The 24,610-nt window shown below is 44.2% G+C and overlaps 1 protein-coding gene across 12 annotated transcripts in view; it reads left to right on the top strand.

Annotated features, from left to right (window-relative positions):
- The window catches only part of FRYL (FRY like transcription coactivator), a 1,894,812-nt gene that overhangs the window by 688,409 nt on the left and 1,181,793 nt on the right, over window positions 1-24,610 (top strand). The gene's annotated exons all lie outside the window — the stretch shown is intronic.

The following is a 24,610-nucleotide window of genomic DNA, read 5'->3' on the forward strand; positions in this document are numbered from 1 at the left end:
ATACATTTTTTACAGTTCAAGGGAAGCATGATCAATTTAATCAGTCATGCTTTTTAATCTGTTTATCTTATAATTTAACACATGCTACATTCCTATAATTCCAAAAATTAGAAAATTATACTAAAACGTCAAAACAGACTGACCGCGAGATTAAAAAAAAAAAAAAAAAAGAGTCTGGAAGGCCATTTTACAAGTCAGTTTGCAGATTATTGCTCTGTACTTGGGCCGACCAAAACCACTGTTGTGGATGGGCTTTCTCCTATAGCAAAAACTGCTGGACAGAACTACTTAGTGTTTTTACTGAATATGAATGCTCAACCAATTTAGCTTCTTTGCTTCATTTGGAGCAAATGTGCTTAGTAGTTTTTAATGCATTTAAATTTTGAATAGACCTAATGTGATTATCAAATTTCTAATTTTATGAAAATCTCTGAAACTTTAAATCTAACCCTAATCTGATTAACTGAAGTGTTTTACTCACATCTGCAATTACACTTCATGAACCAGCTGTCCACAGTTCAGAACACTTGTTGGGATTTGTTTTTGCCAGGGCCATATGTATGCAAAGTGAATCCTCCAAAATATTGTATAAACACTAATGCTAAGAAATAGGGGAGAAATATTCAGTATCCTGCCAAGGAGTACTGGACCTTGCCAGAAAAGGCTATGCTGCATGCAAGCTACTGGGGTAGTATGCACAATTGAAGCTGTGCCCTAGTGGTACTGTGAAGCAAAGGAATGGGGAACGCTGTTGTGACTGAAAGCCACACATGCACATAAAATGCAATGTAGGTCTTGGGCTACTGGGCCCAGCCACAGACCTTGACCTGTCAAAACGGACTATGAAAATGGCCATAGGTGACAGTGTGTCTAATGCAGGGTGTGGATTGTTATGGGCTGTATCAAGCAAGGTCTAATGACAAGTTTGTGAATGATGCCCGGTGTCCAGTCTTGAATGAATATTCAGGCTGCTATTTTGGTCACAGGGAAGGGCAAAAGCTACTAAAGACTGATGGATAATTCAGACAGTAGATTCCTCAGTTTGTGAATAACCCCAAATGCCAAACTGGACCTGGAGAGGTCTCTGCATTGCTCCTGGCAGATAGCATTGGGTGGCTCCACTTAAACTTTGTCCTGCCCTTGAAGTGATGCCGAAGCCACATATATGCCACTCTTGTGTGCTGACATCAGTTTCTTTCTTACTGGGCCTTCAGGTGTGGATCAGGAGTTTGCTACCTCAACTTTTACCTGTCTTGTAGTGAATCCTAGTTCGTTTTAATGTGATAACAGGAGTTAGCTTAGCCTCCGGCTTGCAGACTCGTGCCCCAGTCACCTAGTGACTTTTAACCTACTTAGCTTGCTCTGTCTTAGCCCATTTAATTATTTAATTCTTCTAAGATGGCTGCCTTGTTTATAGTTAGGCCACATGTTATGAGTTACATTATCAGTGTCACCGCGCTAAGGCGTTAAGATCAAGCAACAAAGACAAACAGTAGGTGTTCACACTTAGGGATTTTGCCTCTCTATACTTTCGAGGGATTGTTTATATTAATTGCCGTCCCAAGCGTGTCTGTTATCTATTGTTTGGGAACACACCTACGTCAGGGGTCCTTGTAGATCAGGATAAATACATCGCACTTTAGACAGATAATCAGAGGGATTCCAACCAGAGGGCATCGCCACCATTGCTGATATCGATGCTACAGTTGTCTTGACGCTGACCCAGTCTTCGTGTCCCTGCGGAGTCTGAGATAGAGACCTCATTCCAAGGTAATGATGGTTGGGGACTCCTCTCATGGACATGGCATTGACAGATTAGGTTTAACAAACCCAGCTGTCCTTTAGGTATGAGGTTAGGCCTTTCACATTAGGGTATTAGGGCATATTACATCTCGTATGTCTTATCTATGCATTGCAAGATGGTGGGGGTCTTTGTAATAATGACTCTTGTCTTCACAATTCTGTTCCTTGCATTATTCATTATCCTAATCATTGCAGCCAATGCAACTTATCGTAAATTGCAGTTATGTTAAATAAAAACTATTGAAACTTTACTGCATCTTTGTTATTGCCTGTGTTTGTAGGAGACATGATTTATCTGCGAGAAAGGGGTAATCTCCGTTTAACCACAACACTCCCTGAGATGTCTTATTCGCGAGTCCATGTGTAAAAGCTGCCACAAATCACCTTTTAATATTGTGTTTCTGGTGAGGTGCTGCTAGTGAGGCGGTAAGGTTGGGACAACAGTTGTGACTTGTTGTAGGAAAGGCGTAGTCACCTACAAGCAAAAGTACTGTCATCCTTTAACCAGCAGTCTTGCCCAGAGCAAGAGTCCAAACTACGACAGTCTGTGATACTGACTCCTTACCATTCTTGAGGCCAGAGCTGCAAAAGTTCCTCTTTACTCTCAAAGTTGTTAGTTAAGTCCAAGTCAAACTAGCAACTCAAGAAGTCAGTGTGACTCTCTGAAATTGCCCCAGTATTATGCAGAGAAGTTGTAGGGACATCCAGATGCTTCTCAGTTTCCTCCCGATTAACCCATTCCATAGTGATGCAACCTGAATTCCTGGGTCCATCAGCAACCACAAGTAGAGGCTTTTAAGGAGGCCAAGGTATGCATCTTCAGACCCCCCTGGGGCTCTTTTGTGCCCCATTGATGCAAGCAGGCCTCTAGGTGGGCTACTGTTGGCTGATCCAGCATTCTGTACCTGTTGCTTCTGCTACAGGGTCTGCCCTAGCTCCAGGGCTGGCACCCAACTTGATTTCAAATCTGGCACCATGATCTCCCTGCAATGCTGATGTCAGAGGGGAACAAATTGTCTTATTGGACTCCAAAGCAAAATCTGTACAACCTCGACTGAAGTAGTGCCCTCCACAACCTTTGGCGGAGCTGATCCAACCTCATTTTGATGTGGACAGAACACTGCCACTACCTAGGACACTCCTCTTTCCTTTTGCCTCAGATTCGGAACACTGTCAATACTGTGACACTGGAGAATGGATGCTATGTCCTTTTATTATGATCAGGACAATCCCTTTATGGACCTTCTGAACAGTACGTTAGATTCCTCCACAGACAGTGTTGAACTTTTCCCCTGGCTTTTCCACAGAGGAATCTGCTTATTTTGCTGTGGTGATCAGATGGGCTGCTGAGGCTTTAGACATGCAATCTTGTGCTTTGAGGCTAAAACTGTCCTGACAAAGGTCTTGAAACCTGATGGGCTTTTACTAAACTACTTCTACCTTTTAATGAAGCCATGATGGGCACACTCTTGGGCAATTTGGTCAAACCGTGCTCTTGACAACCAGTAAATAGACAAGTCACCAGAAGACGTAGACCAGCCCATGGTGAGCCTCCTTTTCTGCAGCATTCAATGCCTGAAAACGTGGTGGTCCAGATGTCCAGGAGCACCCTAAACCCGAAGTCCTTCCTTTCTACGCCTACAGAGAGGTAACAAAATGCATTAAGGCATTCAGAAAGAGGATGGTTTCCTCAGCCAACCTTGTTCAGTAAATATCAACTGCCTCATGGGACGATACTTGCGTGTGTTAAATATGGTCCTTGAGATCTTGCGGACTGTTTCTGATGACTAATGTGCCAGCTTTGTGAAGATTATTCAGTATGGTCTGGTCGCAGCTTAGAGCGTCATCTGCTCTGGCTGGACACCACTGACTGCTTTGGCTGTGCAAGTTGGTACCGGTGGGGGTCTTTGGCACCACATGTGGGTGAGATCCACAGGCTTTTTTTGCGTTCATGCATCACTATTGCACAATGCTGTTCAATGACACCTGTCTCTTCGAAGATCAGGCAGACTCAGCCATTGAACATGTCAAGGAAAGCACGGCCACAGCACACTTCCCCAGTCTTCATGCAACCCTGCAGCAGTATCCTTTACAGTTTATCCCTTTAAAAGGCTTTTGAAAGGGCATGGCACAAAGACAACGAGCTAGTCCTCCACAGCTACAGACCACATTCTCCCCATCCCCCACCCCCCCCAAATTCTTTCGAGGACTGTGTTAGGGATCTGGCCGACAATGTACAGATCGTCAGGGACAACACACGGCTCTGTTCCTAAACCTCTCGCTACCACTACCAAAATGCTTTAGCTTGTCCTTGCATGTACGCACCCTTTTGGAGGCAGAATAACGTATTGGCTCCAGTGGTGTCACATCTGACAGGTGGGTGCGTCAAATTGTCCAGCAAAGATATGCGGTACCATTCCTTTCAGATCTGTTGCATATTCCCACCATGTCTGAGCAGTTGGAGACCATTGTCCATTTTGTGCAGGTGAAAGGGTCCCAGCAGTGGAAATTTGGACTGGATGTTATTCCTGTTATTTCCTAGTGCTGATTAAGGATTGAAGCCTTCATCCTATTAAGAATCTTCACTCTCTCAATTTCTTGCTGAAAAAGGACAAATTTAAGATGCTTACATTGGCCCAAGTTCTGTCTGCCCTGGATCCAGTAGACTGGCTGGTAGCACTGGACCTGCAAAGCGCCTATCTTCACATTCTTGTCCTGTATTCCCACAGGCATTAACTGCTGTTTAAAGTGGGCCAAAAGGATTTTGTGTTCTCCTTCAGCCTCACCAGTGCCCCTCGTCCTCATGAAAGGTATGGTAGCGGTTGTAGAACACCTTCAAAGTCTGGGGATGGCAGTTTTCACCAACCTTTGATGACTTGCTGTTGGAGGCGGGCTTGCCACAGTTAGTTATAGACCACCTCCAGATGATGGCAGAGCTCAGCATTTTTGGGGTTCTCGATCAACATGCTAAATTCACACCTAACTCCGTAGCAGAAGCTCCAGTTCATAGCAGCCATCCTGGATACAGTACAGTTTCGACCCTGTTGTCCTGTTTAGTGAGTCCAGAACATTTGTGCTATGATCTTAATGTTTCAGTCTCATTCTGGGTCTCAGTGAGTGTGGCTCTGAGACTTCTTTTCCTAGTGTATCCTACTTGTTGATTATGCCAGATGGAAAATGCTGCAGTATGATCGAACAAGTTAGATACCTTTGGTAACTCATTATCTAGTAGAGACCGGATCTAGCTGGCAGATTCTTTACTTTAGAATCTTCCCCAGATGCGAGCCTTGATCTGGAATCTTTTTTTCCCCATAGTACATCTGTGCGTCGGTAGAAGGCGCCACACAACGCCATATCAATGTTGTTCCCTGGATGTGACGTCAGCAGAGTCCATATATCCCCCCACATTGACATCAGTTTCTTCCGTGACTATTTTCTGTGCTCCAAATGTGGAGCCACACATAGAAACTGCCTATCAAAACATTATTGTTTAAATCAAAGACACTCTTGTGTTAAATCACTTAATTCTAGGAGTTGATTCCCATAACAAAATATTCTGATACAAAATAGGAATCAGTTCGCAGAGTGGGGAAGATGGGAAGGTTGGTAAGGAATCTCCAGCTAGATCCTGTCTCTACCAGTAATGCGTTACTGAAGGTAAATCACTTATTCATCTGATACAGACATCTAGCCGCAGATTCCTTACTTTAGAATGAGATACCAAAGCATGGTAACCCAGAAGAGGGACTGCAAACGTAGACTTTTTAAAAAGTTTCTAAGAATCACAAAACCGGTCTAGAACAAGAAAAAAAGACCATGCAATCATAATAATTAAGGTGAGTAATGAAATACTTTAAGACCTCAAAATCTGTGGAAGGAGCTGCAGGTAAATAAAATCAGACATGAAAACATGGGATTACGGTCATCCATAATAATGCCACTTGCGTGTCAGAAGTGACCCAGCAACATTTAAAGTTTCTGACCAGATGAAAACTGGTCAAGTACAATAGGAATAGACCATGTACTCATAAGAATACTTATGAGGAAATACATCCTGGTTAGTAAAAACTGTGTAAAGGACCACAGTAATAAAAATTCATAAAAGGTTTAAAAAAAAAGATAGCATTACCCATGATCAATGCCATAAAAAAATCAGTCGCTAGAACAAAACCGGTCTAGAGCAAAGCAAAAAGACCAGACATTCATAATAATGTAGGTGGGCTTTAACATAATACAAGATCTAAGACCCGTAGAAGGCACCACATATAAGGAGTCATGAACATTCAAAAACATGGAATAAGGAAAAACTGTTGGCATGACCAATCGGTGTTAAAGGAGAACTAACAGAATGAATATTGAACTACTTGCTCCCTTAAGGGGATGCAAACCCATGCACAAACACCTCATCAATACTGTGGAAAAGACCACAGCAATGATATCACAAAAATAAAGAAAATATGAGTAAAAAACTCTACCCATGACCGAAGGACAGTTTTGCCAAATGAGTTGATGAATATAAATGTATTTGTTCTTATAGGCAGATGGAAACTGCATCTTCTACTCTGGTTGAACACAGAGCAGTATAACATGCAGTGGAGCAATACCTCTTACCATATAAATATATATTATACTAGACCTATACTGTAAGACACATATAGAATATTTATCTCTTGAGGAAGAAACATACAGTTGCCCTCTTTAACAAGAAGTTGAAGGGAACAATAGCAACCATTTGGCATATAAATATACTTTTCCATAGGAAAAGGAGCTAGAGATAAATCTACAATATTTTGTGTGTGTGTGTGTGTGTGTGTGTGTGTGTGTGTGTATATATATATATATATATATACATATATATATATATATATATATATATATATATATGTGTGTGTGTGTTCGATGGCATGTATCTGCAGATACACATGCTATGCATATTCCTTCCGACATCGTGTTGGGCTCGGAGTGTTCCAAGTTGTTTTTCTTCGCAGAAGTCTTTTCGGAGTCACGGGATCGAGTGACTCCTCTCGATTACAGTGCGCATGGGCATCGACTCCATTGTTAGATTGTATTCTTTCCACTGTCTGGTTCCAACGTGTTTCCTCTCGTTCCGAGATTTCAAATTGGAAACCTTAGAAAACTCATTTAATCATCTGTAAGGTTTCGATCGCGTTCCATCTAGCCTTGAACCGATAGTACCTTTTAAATATAGATTTTGCCCTTTTGGGCACGCGCCTGACTCTGGCCTATACATACCAACACCTGGATTGTAATCTGTGTCTTTCTCTGGACCCCCGAGAAGAGGATTGTGAGGCCTGTTGAACGTTTCGATCCAAGAAGACCTTGCGGGATCGGAGAGCCAGAAGGTTAGAGATGGCGTCAAAATACAGATCATCTCGACGTCATGGAAGAACAGGCGCAGACGGCAGTCTCCATCAAAAACACCGACTCCGAGCAAGAATCGTAAGAAGACAGGCCTATCACTGCTGGCAAGCACGTGAGTACGTCTGCCCCTACGTCCACATACAAAAAGCCACCAAAGGCCTTGAGTAAACCACTGCCAGAAGACCATGGTTCAGCCTGAAAAAAGACTGTCGTCGACTGACCTTTGGGTTCGGTGCCGAAAAAGGCCCCTCCTCCGTCCACTTTGGAGTAGAGTAAATCGGTAAAGTTCTGCCTCCGACTCCAGTAAGCATCCTACCTCCTCGGAGTCAAAGCTTTGACACCCTGCTTCAGAGCAGTCTCCATTTTTGGGACTGAAAAAGATCCAAACTTTGGAACCCAAGAAACCTTCTTATACAGAGGATCAAGGACTTTCGTACTCCCTCAAACAAAATTCGAAGCCAATTCAAGAATCTTTCAGACCTTCTGATGAGGACACTGAGATGCAGCCCATACTGGAGGTTATGGATGAAAGACAATCCAAAATCCATATACACAGAGACTGGCAGAATTGTTACTGCTTCTCCTTTGAAAACTAAAAGAAAGCTGGCTTTTCAAGAGGAATTACTCTGTTCAACCACCAGCAAATATTTCCAAGCAAAAGGAGAGGCCAGTACCTGTCTCTACTTCTCCTCCTCATTCACCACAGCTTTCTGTTTCACCTCCAAACGCTAGTCCACCACTGTTTCTTTTAACGCTCTCATGGGGATACAGCCCATCCTTGGGGTCTATATGAACCGGATCATAATCAAGATGATGATCTTGACTTATAACCCTCCAAGACTTTGCTATCAGAGAACACTTCTGCATACATGCAGGTTGTTTCCAGGGCAGCTGCTTATCATGGGGTGCTTATACATACTGAGCCCCTAGAGGAGGATTTTTTTGTTCAACACTGTCTTCCACTCACTCTAGATATCAGTGCCTTCCCATGTTGCCTGGAATGGTCAAACATGCAGTCCAAATATTTTGTGAGCTGGTCAAAGCTAGAGTAATTACTGTGCAAATTGACAAAGTACAAACCTGCTCCTACAGATCCAGACTACATCACACACCAAGTTCCTCCAGAGTCAGTGGTGGTAAGTGCGGCTAGAAGAAGGGCTAATAGCCAATCCTCAGGAGATGCTCCTCCACCTGATAAGGAGAGTAGGAAGTTTGATGCCCCTGGCAAGAGTGGCGACGCAAGTGGCCAACCAATGGCAATTGCAAATTAGCAAGCACTTCTTACCAGATATGATAGAGCCCACTGGGATGAGATGCAAGAACTCATACAGCACCTCCTAAAAGAGCATCAAAAGAGAGCACAGCAGATCATAGAAGAGGGACAGGCCATAAGTAGCAACCAGATAAGGTCTGCCCTCGATGCTGTTGATACAGCCGCAAGGAGTGTAACTACTGCCATTACAATAAGAAGGCATGCATGGGTACGCTCATCTGGCTTCAAACCAGAAATCCAACAGGCAGTACTTAACATGCCTTTTGATAAGAAACACTTATTTGGGCCTGAGGTCGATACGACCATAGAAAAGCTGAGGAAAGACTCAGATACTCCCAAGCAATGGGAGCATTATTCACGACACTGTATAGAGGCTTCTTTCGCAGGCCACAGTTTAGGGGAGGATTCAAACCACAATCCTTTGAAGCTTCTACCTCCCAGGCAAAGCCAGCACAACAGCAGCAACAATATCAGAGAGGGGGGTTTAGAGGGTCCTGTATAGGACAATATTTTAGAAACAGAGGCAAGTTCCAAGCCTCAAAACAAGCCACTACACCATCCAAACAGTGACTTCCTTCCCACCCCTCCACCCCACACATCTCCTGTGGGGAGGGAAGACTACAGCAATTCCACTGTCATTGGCAAAATATGACCACAGCCAATTGGGTGTTATCAATTATCCGCAATGGCTATTGCCTTGAATTACTCTCCACCCCTCCAAACATTCCACCACGTTACCACAAATTTTCCCCAGAACACAACGTTCTGTTGCAACAGGAGGTACAATCTCTACTACTAAAACAAGCAATAGAATTGATCCCACGTTCTCAACAAGGAACAGGAGTATACTCACTATACTTCCTCATTCCCAAAAAAGATGGCACACTAAGGTCTATCCTAGACCTCAGACCTCTTAATCTATACATCCTGTCAGAACGTTTTCACATGGTAACTCTGCAGGATGTCATTCCACTGCTACAGAAACAGGATTACATGACTGCTTTAGACCTCAAAGATGCGTACTTCCATATAATCATCCATCCATCCACCTCACAGAAAATACCTCAATTTTGTCATAGCAAGAAAACATTACCCGTTCAAAGTTCTGCCATTCAGCATAACAGCTCCAAAAGTGTTCCCAAAATGCATAGCAGTAGTAGCAGCCTACTTAAGAAGGCAACACATTCAAGTCATTCCATATCTAGACGATTGGCTAATAAAATCAAGCAATTTTACGCAATGACAACAACACACTCAGTACGTAATAGAAACCCTACATACTCTAGGGTTCACTCTAAATTAACATAAAGCTCACCTTCAACCAGCACAAGTACAACCTTACCTATGTGCTATTCTAAATACTCAAAAAGCCCTAGCATATCCAAATACACAAAGGATACAGACTTTCCAAAATCTTATACAACACATACAGCCAAGTCAACAATACACTGTAAGATTTATCATGAAGATTCTAGGAATGATGGCATCTTGCATAGCAATAATACCACATGCAAGACTCAACATGAAGCCTTTACAACAATGATCTCAGGGACACGGTAAATTGCAAGATCTAGTGTTGATAGACCACCAAACACACATGTTCCTTCAGTGGTGGAATCTCAGCAATCTAATGAAGGGGCGGTCATTTCAAGACCCCGTGCCTCAGACCACAATAACAGGCACATCAATGATAGGTGGGTAGCCCATCTCGACAACCATACCATTCAAGGGGAATAGGATTTCAATCAAAAGGAATTTCACATAAACCATTTAGAATTATTAGCTGTTTCTTGCCCTAAAAGCATTTCAACCCCTTCTCAAATGCAAGATTGTTCTGATAAAAACAGACAACATGACAACCATGTATTACCTCAGAAAACAAGGCAGGACACATTTATCTCAACTGTTCCTACTAGCCCAGACAATATGGAAATAGGCAGTTCACAATCACATTCATCTGTTAGCAGAATACATTCCAAGAATACACAATCAGCTTGTGGATCTCCTAAGCAGAAATCACCAACAAACACACAAATGGAAGATTCACTTCCAGGTACTTCAGAAGTGGGGAACACCAGAAATGGACCTATTCGCAACAAGCGAAAACACAAAATGCCAAAACTTCTCATCCAGACTCCCACATCCCCTATCCAAGGGCAATGCTCTATGGATCAATTAGTCAGGGATATTTGCTTACGCTTTCCCCCTCTCCCACTCCTTCCCTTTCTGGTCAAGAAGCTACGTCCGACTTCTCTCACCATGATACTCATAGCCCCAACGTGGGCATGACAACATTGGTACACAACACTCCTAGACTTGTCTGTAGTACCTCATTCCAAACTCCAAAACAGACCAGATTTGTTAACACAAAACAAAGGTCAAATCAGGCACCCAAATCCCAGTGCTCTCAATTTAGTGATTTGGCTCCTCGTAGTCCTAGAATTTGGATACCTAACACTTACATTGGAATGTATGGAAGTGCTTAAGCAGGCACGTAAACCTAGTACTAGACAGTGTTATGCTAACAAATTGAAAAGATTTGTTTACTACTGTTAATCTAAAAACACTGACCCACTTACAGCATCAATACAAGATATTGTATGCTACCTTCCTCATTTGCAAAAATCTAAATTGGCTTTTTCATCCATCAAAATTCACCTTACTGCAATATATGCATACTTAGACTATTCAGCACACTTCTTTATTTAGAGTTCCTGTTATAAAAGCCTTCATGGAAGGATTAAAATGCATTATTCCACCTAGAACACCAGCTGTCTCTTCTTGGAATCTAAATATCGTAATTACCAGACTCATGGGCCCACCTTTTGAACCATGCACTCTTGTCAAATTCAGTTTTTGACATGGAAGGTTGCCTTCCTTGTAGCTATTACTTAATTACGAAGAGTTAGTGAAATACAAGCATTCACTCTTGAGGAACCTTTTTTCCAAGTATACAAACACAAAGTTATACTTAGAACAAATCGTACCCTTTTCCCTAAAGTAGTATCTTCTTTTCACATCAACCAAACAGTGGAATTGCCAGTCTTTTTTCCACAGCCTGACTCCGTTTCAGAATGAGCCCTTCATACTCTGGATCTCAAAAGAGCTCTTATGTACTATATCGATAGAACTAAACATTTTAGAAAACAAAAAAACTTTTTATTGCTTTTCAGCAACCACATAAAGGCAATCCTATCTCTAAACAAGGGTTAGCAAGATGGATTGTTAGGTGCATACAAACATGTTACATTAAGGCAAAATGACAACTTTTCATACATCTACAAAACATTATTGTGTAGATGTATTTTCAAAGCAGCTGGCCAATGTTGGCCAAGCTGTCTTACGAACACTAGTTCAAACAACTTTAACTCCTACAGGCTAGCCACCGCTTATTTTTGGGAGGAATAACTACTTTGTAGTCTATGCATAGCATGTGTATTTGCAGCAACACATGCCATTGAACAGAAAATGTCACTTATCTAGTATACATCTGTTCACATGCACCCTCCCTCTTCCCCGGAAGCCTGTAGTCGTTCAAGTTTATCATTTGTACATATGTAGATACATTTACATTTGCATGGACATCTCTTTATATTCTTATACTCTATCACTCCTTCCTTCACCCTTTGCGGGAAAACAGTGGAGTTGATGCCGATGCGCACTGTATCCGAGAGGAGGAGTCACTCAATCCCGTGACTCCGAAAAGACTTCTTCAAAGAAAACCAACTTGTAACACTCCGAGCCCAACACTAGATGGCGATATATGCACAGCATGTGAATCTGCAGCATTACATGCCACGAAAAGATGTACACTGGGTAAGTATATGTTCGATGGCATCTGTCGCTGTAGATACGCATGTTTTGCAATAGCTCGCCATCTGGTGTTGGGCCGGAGTGTTACAAGTTGTTTTTCTTCGAAGAAGTCTTTCGAGTCACGGGACCGAGTGACTCCTCCTTTTGTCTCCATTGCGCATGGGCGTCGACTCCATCTTCGATTGTTTTTTTTCCGCCATCGGGTTCGGACGTGTTCCTGTCGCTCCGAGTTTCGGAACGGAAAGATAGCTAATTTCGGAAGATTTTCGTCGGTATTGTTGCGTTCGGGATCGGCGTAGTTAGATTCAACACCGCGTCGAAGGATCGAAGAGCTCCGGTGCCCTTCGGGGGTAGTTTTTTCGATCCCCCGTCGGGGCCTGGTCGGCCTGACCGCGTGCTGAAGAACGCCGATGGAACGGACCCCGTTCCGTTTCTGCCCCAAATGCCACAATAAATACCCCTATACAGACCAACACTTGGTCTGTAACCTGTGCCTGTCACCCGAGCACAGTGAAGACACCTGCCAGGCCTGTCGTGCGTTCCGGTCCCGAAAAACACTCCAAGACCGTCGAGCCAGAAGACTTCAGATGGCGTCCGCGCCGACAGCCCACCGAGAGTTCGAGGAACAAGAAGAGGAAGGTACCTTCTCGATCCAAGACTCAGACTCCGAAGGATTCGACGATACACAAACCGTGAGTAAGACGTCGAAAACCACTCAGAGGAAGATTTACAAGGCCCAGGGGACGCCACTGCCACCAGGCCATGGCTCCACCCATAAATTCGGTGACCGACCGTCGGCACCGAAAAAGGCCCAAACAGTGCCGAGATCGTCCGACTCCGGTCGAGACACCGGCACGCAGCCTTCTCGGGACCGAGAAAGTGCTGGAGACAAGCATCGACACCGAGATGCCGGTGTAGACACGGCTCGACGCCGAGACAGCGGCCCCGAAGAAGATCGGCGCCGACAGGTTTCGGCCCCGAAAATGAAAAAAGTCACCTCGGAGCCGAAAAAGGACGCAGACAGGGTTTCGGTCCCGAAACAAACTGCAACCGACCCAGCTTCAGGCTCTTATACAGAAGAGCACTCGCTAACCTCCCAAATGCAAAAGCATAGGTTTGAGGAAGAGCTACAATCAACTGATGTGGACCATACGCAAAAGCGTATTTTCATACAGCAGGGGACAGGAAAAATAAGCACCCTTCCCCCTATTAGAAGAAAGAGAAGGTTGGAGTTCCAAACTGAACAGACACCACAACCAAAAGTGCTGAAAAGAGTTACCCACCACCCTCTCCTCCGCCCGTGATTAACGTCTCACCAGCACAAACTCATCACACTCCCCAGCTCACACCACCATAAGCCAGGGTGACCAAGATCAAGACGCATGGGACCTATACGACGCCCCAGTGTCAGATAACAGTCCGGAGGCATACCCTACGAAGCCATCTCCACCAGAGGACAGCACCGCGTATTCTCAAGTGGTGGCTAGAGCAGCACAATTTCACAACGTAAGCCTCCACTCAGAACAGGTCGAGGATGATTTTTTTATTCAACACACTCTCCTCCACCCACAGCTCATACCAAAGCCTGCCTATGCTCCCTGGTATGCTCCGGCACGCAAAAGAAATCTTTAAGGAGCCAGTCAAAAGTAGGGCAATCACACCAAGGGTGGAAAAAAAGTATAAGGCGCCTCCTACAGACCCGGTTTTCATCACTACACAGCTGCCACCAGACTCTGTCGTTGTAGGAGCAGCTAGGAAAAGGGCCAACTCCCACACATCTGGAGATGCACCACCCCCAGATAAAGAAAGCCGCAAGTTCGATGCAGCTGGTAAGAGAGTCGCAGCACAAGCTGCAAACCAGTGGCGCATCGCGAACTCCCAGGCACTACTTGCGCGCTATGACAGAGCCCATTGGGACGAGATGCAACATCTCATTGAACATCTGCCCAAGGACTTACAAAATAGGGCAAAACAAGTGGTTGATGAGGGACAGACCATTTCCAACAACCAGATCTGCTCCTCCATGGACGCTGCAGATACAGCTGCACGGACAATTAATACATCTGTAACTATCAGAAGGCATGCATGGCTCCGAACGTCTGGATTTAAACCAGAGATTCAACAAGCAGTTCTCAATATGCCTTTTAACGAAAAAGAACTGTTCGGTCCAGAAGTGGACACAGCGATTGAGAAACTCAAAAAAGATACGGACACTGCCAAAGCCATGGGCGCACTCTACTCCCCGCAGAGCAGAGGGAATTACAGCACATTCCGTAAAACACCCTTTAGAGGGGGGTTTCGGGGTCAGAGCACACAAGCCAGCACCTCACAAGCAACACCGTCCAGTTACCAGGGACAGTATAGAGGAGGTTTTCGGGGACAATATAGAGGAGGGCAATTCCCTAGGAATAGAGGAAGATTTCAGAGCCCCAAAACCCCTACTACTAAACAGTGACTCACATGTCACTCACCCCCTCCACACAACACCAGTGGGGGGAAGAATAAGTCATTATTACAAAGCATGGGAGGAAATCACTACAGACACTTGGGTTCTAGCAATTATCCAACATGGTTATTGCATAGAATTTCTACAATTCCCTCCAAACATACCACCAAAAGCACACAATTTGACAAAACATCATTCCAATCTCCTGGAGATAGAAGTGCAGGCACTATTGCAAAAGAATGCAATCGAATTAGTGCCAAACACACAAATAAACACAGGAGTTTACTCACTGTACTTTCTGATACCAAAGAAGGACAAAACGCTGAGACCAATCCTAGACCTCAGAGTAGTGGACACTTTCATCAAATCAGACCACTTTCACATGGTCACACTACAAGAAGTATTGCCATTGCTAAAACTACACGACTACATGGCAACTTTAGACCTCAAGGATGCTTATTTCCATATACCAATACACCCATCGCACAGGAAATACCTAAGGTTTGTATTCAAGGGAATACATTTCCAATTCAAGGTACTGCCTTTCGGATTAACAACCGCACCAAGAGTCTTTACCAAATGTCTAGCGGTAGTCGCTGCACACATAAGAAGGCAGCAAATACATGTGTTCCCATATCTAGACGACTGGCTAATCAAGGCCCATTCGTTAATAGAGTGCTCAAATCACACAAATCATATCATACAAACCCTCTTCAAACTAGGGTTCACCGTCAACTTCACAAAATCCAAAATTCTGCCGCGCAAGGTACAACAATACCTAGGAGCCATAATAGACACATCAAAAGGAGTAGCCACTCCAAGTCCACAAAGAATTCAAAATTTCAACACCATCATACAACGCATGTATCCAACACAAAGGATACAAGCAAAGATGGTACTACAACTCCTAGGCATGATGTCTTCATGCATAGCCATTGTCCCAAACGCAAGACTGCACATGAGGCCCTTACAACAGTGCCTAGCATCACAATGGTCACAAGCACAGGGTCACCTTCTAGATCTGGTGTTAATAGACCGCCAAACTTACCTCTCGCTTCTGTGGTGGAACAACATAAATTTAAACAAAGGGCGGCCTTTCCAAGACCCAGTGCCACAATACGTAATAACAGATGCTTCCATGACAGGGTGGGGAGCACACCTCGATCAACACAGCATACAAGGACAATGGAACGTACACCAAACAAAACTGCATATAAATCACCTAGAACTTCTAGCAGTTTTTCAAGCACTAAAAGCTTTCCAACCAATAATAGTTCACAAATACATTCTCGTCAAAACAGACAACATGACAACAATGTATTATCTAAACAAGCAAGGGGGGACGCACTCCACGCAGTTAAGCCTGCTAGCACAAAAGATTTGGCGTTGGGCAATTCACAACCAAATTCGCCTAATAGCACAATTTATACCAGGGATCCAAAATCAACTCGCAGACAATCTCTCTCGAGATCACCAACAGGTCCACGAATGGGAAATTCACCCCCAAATTCTGAACACTTATTTCAAACTCTGGGGGAACACCTCAGATAGACTTGTTTGCGACAAAGGAGAACGCAAAATGCCAAAACTTCGCATCCAGATACCCACACAAACAGTCCCAAGGCAATGCCCTATGGATGAACTGGTCAGGGATATTTGCTTACGCTTTTCCTCCTCTCCCTCTCCTTCCTTACCTGGTAAACAAACTCAGTCAAAACAAACTCAAACTCATATTAATAGCACCAACTTGGGCAAGGCAACCCTGGTACACAACGCTGCTAGACCTATCAGTAGTACCCTGCATCAAATTGCCCAACAGGCCAGATCTGTTGACACAACACAACCAAAAGATCAGACACCCAGATCCAGCATCGCTGAATCTAGCAATCTGGCTCCTGAAATCCTAGAATTCGGGCACTTACAACTTACCCAAGAATGTATGGAAGTCATAAAACAAGCCAGAAGGCCATCCACCAGGCACTGCTATGCAAGTAAATGGAAGAGGTTTGTTTGCTACTGCCATATTAATCAAATACAACCATTACACACAACTCCAGAACATGTAGTGGGTTACTTGCTTCACTTACAAAAATCTAACCTGGCTTTCTCTTCCATTAAAATACACCTTGCAGCAATATCTGCATACCTGCAGACTACCTATTCAACTTCCCTATATAAGATACCAGTCATTAAAGCATTCATGGAGGGCCTTAGGAGAATTATACCACCAAGAACACCACCTGTTCCTTCATGGAACCTAAATGTTGTCCTAACTAGACTTATGGGTCCACCTTTTGAACCCATGCACTCCTGCGAAATACAGTTCCTAACCTGGAAGGTGGCATTTCTCATCGCCATTACTTCCCTAAGAAGAGTAAGCGAGATTCAGGCGTTTACAATACAGGAACCTTTTATACAACTACACAAGAATAAGGTCGTCCTAAGGACCAATCCTAAATTTTTGCCAAAGGTTATTTCACCGTTCCATCTAAATCAAACAGTGGAACTTCCAGTGTTCTTTCCACAGACAGATACCGTAGCTGAAAGGGCACTACATACATTAGATGTCAAAAGAGCATTGATGTATTACATTGACAGAACAAAGAACATCAGAAAGACTAAACAACTATTTATTGCATTTCAAAAACCTCATGCAGGAAACCCAATATCAAAACAAGGTATAGCCAGATGGATAGTTAAATGCATCCAAATCTGCTACCTTAAAGCTAAACGACAGCTGCCCATTACACCAAGGGCACACTCAACCAGAAAGAAAGGTGCTACCATGGCCTTTCTAGGAAACATCCCAATGCAAGAAATATGTAAGGCAGCCACATGGTCTACGCCTCACACATTCACCAAGCACTACTGTGTAGACGTGTTATCCGCACAACAAGCCACAGTAGGTCAAGCCGTATTAAGAACATTATTTCAGACTACTTCCACTCCTACAGGCTGATCCACCGCTTTTTGGGAGATAACTGCTTACTAGTCTATGCAAAACATGCGTATCTACAGCGACAGATGCCATCGAACTGAAAATGTCACTTACCCAGTGTACATCTGTTCGTGGCATCAGTCGCAGTAGATTCGCATGTGCCCACCCGCCTCCCCGGGAGCCTGTAGCAGTTTGGAAGTTACCTTCAACTATTTGTATATGTATCATCTCAACCTTAAATAGGTGCATACTTAGTCACTCCATTGCATGGGCACTATTACTACAATTCAACTCCTACCTCACCCTCTGCGGGGAAAAACAATCGAAGATGGAGTCGACGCCCATGCGCAATGGAGACAAAAGGAGGAGTCACTCGGTCCTGTGACTCGAAAGACTTCTTCGAAGAAAAACAACTTGTAACACTCCGGCCCAACACCAGATGGCGAGCTATTGCAAAACATGCGAATCTACTGCGACTGATGCCACGAACAGATGTACACTGGGTAAGTGACATTTTCATTTCCAGATATACATTTTTTAAGGAGAGCCTTGGTAAAGTGGTGGAAAACAATGTCAATATGTGACTACTTAATAACTCATCTACAGATGAACTAGATAAGTTAATTACGTAATTTGTTTCTACAAACTTCTTAACTAAAATACATTTTTCTGATTTTGTATATTCAGTATTATGACAACACTTAGTAAATTGTGAACCCAACCTACAAAATGTAGAGTCAGGTCACGATGAAACAGTTGTATCTAGATGAGACATTAACACCTAAATGCACAACAGATATAAATATCTTCATAAAGAAGAAAAAATACTTCTGAAGAAGGTAAAACACTTTGGAAAGAAGGAAATGTTTGAATGCAAACACGAAAGCACAGAGAAACTCCTAAGTCTCTAATATTAATATTATATACCAGAGAATGAACAGAATCTAAAGAGACGCACCCTACTTAATGAAGACCCATGATAGCCTGTCATAAGTCAGGAACAAAGTATAATGTTCAGAGACCATGAACATACAAATGTCTACACCAAAGTGAAGAAAATCTAACAACCTATGATAGCTATCTGATATAAAACCTTTAAGACCAAAACAAAGTCAATATTAAAAATCCCAAAATCTGATTTCCAATGTATCAAATCTACTAAAAGTTGAAAACTGATACTACCATATCATCGGTAAAGTAGAACATGCATAACAAGTAGTGTAGAACAACTGCTACCTTGTTTGACAGTTCAAGTAAAACTTAGGAAACAGACACCCTTTGTGCTTTATAATCCTTATAAAGTACCCTAAGGTTGTATTATCATTTAGAAGAACTTCTTCACAACCACCCCGTTTCTTAAATAATATATTAACACTCCTATGGAGTTAAGTTCCCTATAAGGGATACTAGACCTCATGAATACAAGATCTCACCTTCTGCAAAGAGAGCAACTCTGCTCCCCCAAATGAAGATGTAATAGCCCGACTGTGTAAGTATATATGAATGCTCATTGGGCATACAAAACAGAACTCTACTTTGAGTAAGGTACATACCATGAAGGTATCGACTCTTGAGCATCTGCTCTTCTTCAGAGTTAAGTAAACTGTGCCTTTATATTAGGTTGAAAAACAAAATTGATAGCTGAGAAGCTGTCATGGACAAACCTGAAGCGGAGAACTACCAATTTCTCTCCACGTAATAAAGAATAATAATAAAAGTAGCCTTGAAAGATCAGGCATGAAACCTCCTGCATAGGGTCGAAGGATAATATCCTTTATACTTAAACAGACTTAGAACAGAAAGTCTTACAAAGCATGGCACATCTGCTAGTACTGAAGGTATTACCTAACTCAAAGGACAGAGGAACCAAGCGAATTTGATGTTCCACCCCTGCTATCTGAAACATCTTAAGGCAGAGTCAGTCTGTGCACCAGATAAATGGGCACCATCAAAAGGCATATGAATGCGGCTTCAGCGCCCTCTAAAAATCCAGAGGTGCGTAACCATGCACAGCGACGTAGTGCCACTGAAGAGGCCATAGCCTGACGTCAGTCAGTAGTATCCGTACCGCAGCAAATGATTAGTTTAGCTGCCTGCTGGCTATCTAGAATCATAGGGGCAAGGGTGTCCCTCATATCATCTAAAACCGTAGCCAAAATGCTTGCCAATGAGTCCCATATTGAATGTGAAAACTGTCTCAGAGCACAAGACCTATTCACAGAACGTAAGGCACAACTGGTGGATTAAAAAATATGCTTTGCTCAAACATCCAGATTCCTGGACTCTATCAAATGTAACATGTGGCAGAGCCTCAACATCATCGGAGGCTAAAGCAGCCTGTACTACCAAACTACGGTGAGTAGGATATTCAATTAAGCTGGATCAACCGAGGCTGGTCTGTGCCTATGAGATATTGTCCGATCAACAGGGGCCCCTGTATCAGGCTGCACCCAAGCATCCAACAAAACATCATGTAGGGCCGCTCTCCAAGGAAGCACTGGCTCAGCTCCCGTTCGTCCTTGATGAAGAACATCAATGTGACGACCAGAGGACAATTCCACTATAGGAAGTGTCAAATCCAAAATCACACCAACCATTCTTAGCATGTCAGCTAGAGAAGAACTCTCCTCCATAGCAAGGCCGGGGTGTGAAAGTAGGTTTGAGGCTGTGGACGAATCCCAACAACAAGCTGTAGTTATTTCAGCTATCCAGCTGTCCTCTGAGAGGCTGCTCCACATGTGAAATGTGCTGTATTTCCACAGCCTATTCACTATGTGCCTCAGAAGTACAAACATGAGGGGACTCCCCAGAATGTGGAGGGCGGGCAGGGATAACTGATGCTGTACTCTACGTAGAGCAGCACTGTGAAGGCAAATGCTCGACTTTAGATGGGGCAAGGGATGCAAGGTCGATCAGTGCTACCAGCACAATCGCCTTAGTCCGCTGCCGAAGGTGTGAACCTTGAAGGGCTGTGCACTGGCGCCGTAACAGCTTTGTCAACTGAAGTCAGAGGCCTTACTGAAGCAAAGAACGATCCTGCTGACATGTACACAGTTGAAACCTCTTGCACCTCCTTGGGGCCAACAGGCACTCCAGGGGGAAGGTGATTTCCCAAAAATAGTGGGAAGATAATTGTCGAATTCACACATCTGCGTCATAGTCATCCTGACCCCAGGAAAGAGTGCGAAACGCGGAGCAGACTCGGGCCTCAACTCCTTATCTGAGGAATGGTGAGAAGCCAAATGTGGCAAAGTTGGTAGCTTTTGCGACTTCAACTACTTACTTCGGGACTTACCTTGTGATGGCGATGGAGAAGGACTTCTATGAGAACGTCTGTTTGACTGAGGCCGGACTATGGTATGAGAAGGCGACCGTGATTGGTGTGAAGACTGCCCTGACATCTGCGCCGCTAGATGCTTCATACAGTGCTCCTGCAGAACCTTTAGACCAGTGGTTCCCAACCTTTTGACTTCTGTTGACCCCCACTTTGATTGCTGGAATCTGGGGACCCCCACTGAATCGTTATTGGAGTCCGGCGACCCTCCCACTAAGCAGTTACTGAAAGCTGGGGACCTAATCTGTTAATATTCTTTAAATTTCTAAGCAGTCACGAACCCCATGAGGAGGCTTTGCGGACCCCGAGGGGTCCCCGGACCACAGGTTGGGAACCTCTGCTTTGGACAGAGCCTCCGACAGGAGTCACACTCTTTGGTGTCACGTTTGTTGGAGGCTGGCTCAGCTGATTGTGTGGCACCCTATACTGAGTCCAGGCAACATTTAGTGATAGTGTTTAGGTGTCCAGATTGCAAAAGCTTTAGGGTAGCTGTAGTGTGCAGCTAAAGCTTATCTAGGAGGAGTGTAAAGCACTTGCAATACCACAGTAACTGTACGCAAGAAAGAACCACACCAGGTGTTGCAAAAATAAAGTTTTCTTTGACAACACTAAGGCTATACTAACATTGGTATATCATCTCTTGGAGATACCTATCCACAAAATATACCCTTAGTAACAAGCAGGAAAAGCATTGAAATACACAGGACCCTGTGGCGGAGAGGGGGGGGGGGGAGGCAGGACAAACCATATGTATTAAGAAAGTGGAATAGGAATGGAGGTGCCCAACCAAGGTAAGTGTATTAGAATCCTTGGGGCCCAGGGGGGGAAGAAATTACCAGAGGTAAGTACCAGAAATCCCACAGGCGCCTGGGTGCAGAGTTGTTATTGAGATGGGTGTCCCATAGACTAACACAGGACTGTCGCGGTTGGATATTTATGGATTCAAGAGCCTTCCCAGTGGACCCTGAAGAAACCAGTTTGCACAAATAAAGTTAGTGTCCCCACCCATGGATTCCAAGAAGACCGAAATACTTACACCTGGGATTCCAGGTGCATAGGGATGAAGTGACATTGGAAACCTTTGTTGGAGTTGGTGGAAGTCTTGGTTATCCAGCTGCTGTCGTGACCAGTGGGCCAGATCAGTGGAGCCCACAGGTGGATTCCAGATGTAAAGAAGGGGACAGTGTCCAGGCCACTCAGGTGCCCAGGTGGTACAGATAGGCAATGCCCCCCTCTTGGAGGTGAAGTTTCTGCAGGGCAGTGATGGAAGAAGCCTAGCTGGGTCCATGGGGATGCAGGAGATCCTCATAGTTGCCCACCAGTTGTCCCACTTCGGTCACCGAATTGCAGGAGCGTCAGTGGCCAGCAGCACCACCAATAAGCCTTGGCAAATGCAAATAGCTCCTGCAGGGAAGATTGCAGGTTTCTGGGGACCAGCATGGTCCTAGTGACTCGACCCTTGGAAGAGAGTCGGGGCAGACCTTCAGAATTATGGAAAGCCAGCTGGAGAAGCCCCCACTGGCAGCAGTTGCAGGGAGTCACAGGAAAGCCTCCACAGCACAACAAAATAAACAGAAGTCCCACGTCGCAGGAGCCGCAGAGAGAAGGCTGATCTTGAAGTTGCAGAGAGCTGGAGGCTGGGGCTTCTTGGAGATTGATGATCTCTTGGAGGAAGAGCCAACAAGTTTTGGCAAGAGCAACAGTTGTAGTGCACAGGGGTTCCAGTCCAGTGGCTGCAGCAAGGGTCCACCGTCTCAAGTTGGTCAGAAGGCAAGTTGGACCCAGAGAGGTCGACAGAACCACCACCTGTGAGCAGAGTCTTTTCGTTGCATGTAGGACAGTAGTTCCACCAGCCAATAGCGGTCTTAAGCTGACTGCGGATGCAGGGGAGTGACTCCTTCACTCCCAAGAAATTCCTTCTTACTTCTTGGATGCAGGCAGAGTCCTTGTGACCCTGGAGAACGCACAGCCGTGGATGTTGCAGAAATCTTGCAGGAGCTGGAGAAACAATGTTGCAGTGGGAGCTCTCCCTACTGGATACAGTCCTGTTTCAGTTCCAAAAGCAGACTAGCAGCGGTTCTAGAGGCCAGGAGCAGAAGATGTCTTCCAGAGTTCCTTGAAGAGTCTTGCTTGACGAATCTCAGGACCCACCCTCGGGGGAGCCCTTAAGTAACCCTAAAAGGGGGTTGGTCACTCCCTGTAGTGACCCACCTATCGGAGGGGGGTCAGGGACACTATCTACCTGGCCTAACAGATGCTCCAAGGGGCCTCTGCCTACCTTATTTCCAAGGTGGCAGAATCAACAGGCCACCTGGCTGAGCTCTGTGCAGCTCCCTAGGGGAGGAGCTTGACAGGAGGGTGGTCACGTCTCTGTCCTTTGTGCAGTTTTGAGCCAGAGGGGGAATGGGGGGGGGGAGTTCCTGAACTGATGCAAACCATATTATTCAAGGAGAGCACCAATTGTGCCCTTCAAAGCAGTCTGGTGGCACTTAGAGGCCACCCTAGCCAAGAGACATCTATTTCAAAGGGAGAGATGGTCACACTACTCCCTTGCAGGGAATATTTTGGGGACAGGGCATGATAGCACATTAATGTGATGTTACATAAGGATTACCTCCATGTGTATTGCACATGAAGTAATGGGTGCAACCACACTTGGTTAGAATACAAGGAAGACTGTAAACAGGATTCACTGTGTCTAAGTTTTGATTTACTGTTTGGATGCACTGGTGATTTTTTGTTCTTTTTAAAAAGTGCTCAAGGTACTTGTTATGTTAAGTGGGAAGTAATACACAGACCTCTATTAAATAACTTGTTTAATGTGATTGATGCTGATGTCCTAGTATTGTTAAATTCATTGTTGCACTGTGGTAGAAAGTAATTTTGCAACCAATGCCCACCGGGTACCATGTTTGTTTTGAGTGTTGAGTGGAGATATTGTGGGGTTATTTGTGCATACCCCTGTGTTTGGTTTGATAACTTGGTCGGCATGATGGGTACTTTGCCTTGTCATTCCTGCAAGCTTTTCAGGTTTGAGCCGTTCCACAAGTACACCATCTTCACAATTTCTGGAATCTGTGGTTAGAAGCAGCCATCACATCAAGTTACTTAACTTCAGTAACATTGTTTTCTGGTGGATACTGCAGATTCCTCTTCCACCTGGACGTTCCTTGGGATGAACTCTTTGACTCATCTATAATAAGTTCCCATTTTAAAGATCTGCATGCTAGCACATCTGATCACTTAATACGCTTGGTATCCGACAGCATTGACAAGTCAAGAAAACCCATGATGTCTGTGCACAAATATACATATATCACAGTGGCAGTAGTCATTTTGTAGTTACAGTTAGGATTCCAAGAGATAGGAATTCCTCTGATTTTTTTATTAATAATTTTGCCCCTGATAGACGAATCTCCTTGAAACCTTGCAGGCCTTTTCCTTTTTTCTACATTGTTACATTGCCTGATGATTCAACGTTTTGTGGTGATTAGTTAAGGGGGTGCAAAGAAAAAAAAGGTGGCTTCCCAAAACACGATTTTCCACTGGTGCATTTTCCATGGACTTTTTACTCGGATGTAGCAACAAAATGGCTCAACGTTTTTACATAACATTTGGCAC

Source organism: Pleurodeles waltl, chromosome 1_2, assembly GCF_031143425.1.
Source record: "Pleurodeles waltl isolate 20211129_DDA chromosome 1_2, aPleWal1.hap1.20221129, whole genome shotgun sequence".
Lineage (NCBI taxonomy): Eukaryota > Metazoa > Chordata > Amphibia > Caudata > Salamandridae > Pleurodeles > Pleurodeles waltl.